The sequence below is a fragment of the Arachis ipaensis genome, chromosome B02 (assembly GCF_000816755.2).
Source record: "Arachis ipaensis cultivar K30076 chromosome B02, Araip1.1, whole genome shotgun sequence".
NCBI lineage: Eukaryota > Viridiplantae > Streptophyta > Magnoliopsida > Fabales > Fabaceae > Arachis > Arachis ipaensis.
The window spans coordinates 32,168,523-32,172,233 of NC_029786.2; positions in this window are offsets into that span (position 1 = coordinate 32,168,523).

Genomic DNA, 3,711 nt, shown 5'->3' on the forward strand with positions numbered 1-3,711 from the left:
CACACAACCTGTGAGATTTTGAGCTTATTTATATGGTTACATTATTTAACCATAAATATTTTATTCTTGTGTGTTTCCTTCTCTATGATTGTAATCTATATTTTGTTCCAATCTATATGTCCATTATTTAGTATATTTACATGCTTGCACATGATTGAGGCCATTGTTTGATTTTAGCTCACTTATCCCAAATAAGCCTACCTTTTAAATCACCCTTGTCAGCCACTTTGAGCCTTGAAAACCCCAATTATTCTATATTTTACCACATCACTAGCCTTAAGCAGAAAAACAATTAAATATCCCAAATTAAATCTTTGGTTAGCTTAAGTGGTTGCATTTCATACATTCTACCATTCCTCTTCATCTTTTTAGCTTCTCTTGAGCTTAGCATGAGGACATGCTAATGTTTAAGTGTGGGGAGGTTGATAAACCACTATTTTATGGTTTATCTTGTACTCAATTGAGTGGTTTTTATCTACTCTTTATCCACTTATTCATACTATTTGCATGGTTTTACATTTGCCTTCCTAATTATGTGCTTTAATTGAAAATATATTTCTTTGGACTTATCTTTGCTAATATTAATCCTCTCTTATTACCATTAGATGCCTTGATATGTGTGTTAAGTGTTTTCAGAGATTAAGGGCAGGAATGGCTCAGAGGATGGAAAGGAAGCATGCAAAAGTGGAAGGAATACAAGAAGTTAGAGAAATTGCTAAGCTGTCCAGCCTAACCTCTCTGCACTCAAACGGCTATAACTTTAGCTACAGAGGTCCAAACGATGCGGTTCTAGTTGCGTTGGAAAGCTAACATCCCGGGCTTCGATTTGATATATAATATGCCATAGTTTCTCTGACGCTAGGTGACGCGACTGCGTGCTCCATGCGGCCGCGTCATAGTGACGAAAATCAGCGTGTTTGAATTCGCAACCAGCGAATTCTGGGCTGTTTCTGACCCAGTTTGCAGCTCAGAAAACACAGATTAGAGGCTATAAAGGGGGGAATGCATCCATTCATCAAGAAGCTCTCATATTCACAATTTTAGGAGTAGATGTAATTTTTAGAGAGAGAGATTCTCTCCTCTCTCTTAGGATTAGGATTTAGGATTTCTCTTAGTTTTAGGAGTGGCTCTCAATCCCAGGTTCTTTATTTTTATTTATTTTTCTAATTTAATTTATGAACTCTTCCATGTTACATATAATTTTCTTAATTAATGTTATTTGAGGTATTTCAGATTTAAGATTGCTTTGCTTTATTTATATTGATGCTTTTAATTTAATTTAGATATTTTTCTCCCTTTTGGCTTTGGTAAAGTGATTGGTAGTACTTGAGTTATCAAACTCAGCAAGTGATTGAAATTGACAGATTCTGCTTGAGCTAGGATTGCTCTAACACTAGTCTCTCCACAGGAGTTGACTAGGACTTGAGAATCAAGCTAATCAGTCCACTTAACCTTCCTTTGTTTAATAAAGGCTGACCGAGTGGGATTAAAACACAATTCTTTTCACACCTGATAAGGATAACTAGGATAGGAATTCCAATTCTTATACCTTGCCAAGATATTTTATTGTTATTTTACTTGTCATATAACATATTCCCTCCTTACTTCCGAAACCCCAATTTACAAACTCATAACCAATAATAAGAACATACCTCCCTGCAATTCCTTGAGAAGACGACCCAAGGTTTGAATACTCGGTTATCAATTTCAAAGGGGTTTGTTACTTGTGACAACCAAAATGTTTGTATGAAAGGACTTTTTAAGGTTTAGAAACTATACTTGCAACGATGATTTATCCGCAAATTTCTAGACCACGCAAAAGTTCCTCTCATCAGTCTCACCATCTTGTTGCCTGAAAGTCTGTACCTCGGCTCTCAACCTATTGATCCGTTGAGGAGGATAGAATCTCCCCAAGAATTTGTTCACCACATCTTCCCAGGTTGTTAAACTCTCCTTCGGGAAGGATTCCAGCCATTTGGATGCTTTGTCCTTGAGTGAGAAGGAAAACAGAAGCAGTCTATAGGTGTCGGGACGAACACCATTAGACTTCACAGTATCACATATCCTCAGGAATGTGGTTAGATGTTGATTGGGGTCTTCTTGGACACTTCCTCCAAATGAACAGTTGTTCTGAACAAGGGTGATGAACTGTGGCTTTAGTTCGAAGTTATTGGCATGTATGGTTGGCTTTTGAATGCTACTTTCACAGTTTCCTGGGTTTGGATTGATGTAAGAGCCCAGAACTCTTCTCTCTTGCCCAGCATGATTTGCTGGACCTTCTCTGCCATGGTTGTGAGCCTCTTCTTCATGATGGTTCTCCATATTCTCATCCATGTCTGGTTCAAAGTACTCTTCCTCTTTCTCAGCACCAACAATTCTCTTTCCTCTTGCTTCCCTCCTTAGTCTAAGGAAGGTCCTCTCAGGTTCGGAATCGAAGGAAGTTGAAGCCCCGCTTCTTCTACCTGTCATACAACCAACACGACCAAAGCAAAAGGAAGATAGAGAGTATTCTTTAAAAAAAATGCTGTTAATGTGAGTGATGCAATATATCAAACAGTTAGTGGATTAGTGAACTAAATTGTAACAACTATGAGAACACCACTAACAGGTAGGGGTAAAGGGAAGGAAATAACTAAAACTGAAAGTAAATTACTCAAACAGAATTTAAATCAAACAAAAGAAAAATGCTCAATCTAGTTATCCACCAATTTAATCATTGTTGATACAAAATCAATCCCCGGCAACGGCGCCATAAACTTGATGCACGAAAACTTGTCTCTCAACAAATTTCCATTCGGCAAGTATACCGAATTGTCGTCAAGTAAAAACTCACAATAGAGTGAGGTCTAATCCCACAGGGATTGATTGGTCAAGCAATTTTAATTGGAGGAATGTTCTAGTTGAGCTAAGCAGAATTTGATTTGAGAATTGCAGAAAATTAAATGGCGGGAAAGTAAATAACAGAAAGTGTAAATGATGGAATTAAAGAGCAAAATGTAAATGGCGGAAAGTAAATTGCAGAATCTTAAATGGGGATATGGGGAAATGAACATAAAAGTAAATGGCAGAAAGTAAAGAGAATGGGTAAGATCAGAAATGGGGGATTCATTGGGCTCAGGAGATGTTGTATTTTCCGGATCAAGTTCATCTTTATCTCTTCTTCAATTAATGCATTCATTGATCTCCTTGGCAATCTTAAGTGATTAAATTCCAATTCCTTGGTAATTCAATCTCTCAAATCTTGATCAATAGCCAATTCCTTGGTCTAATTGCTCATGAGAAGAGAAGAGTGGTCACTGATTATATCACATGTATTCCCAAATCAAAGTGTTGGTAGGATTATATGTCACTATATCCATCCAAACCCCAATTTGGTCCAACATGAGAAAGCATTTCTAGCATGATCTCTTCATTCCTCTTCCAAGGTTCCGAAGAGATCCAAGTATGAATAGCTTCTTTTCCAAGACAACTACCCAATTGGATGAAGATTGAAAGCTTTCTAGTAAAATCAAGAGAAAAGAAAGAAGAAGAATAATGAAAACTATTAGTGATCCATCAAATTACAACAGAGCTCCCTAACCCAATAAAAGGGGTTTAGTTGTTCATAGCTCTGGAAATGGAAAGCAAAGATGGAGAATACATTCTGAAAGTAAAACTAGAAGTTTTAGAGAAAGTAAAATTATACAGAGAGTAGTTCTCCCAATGCCCCCC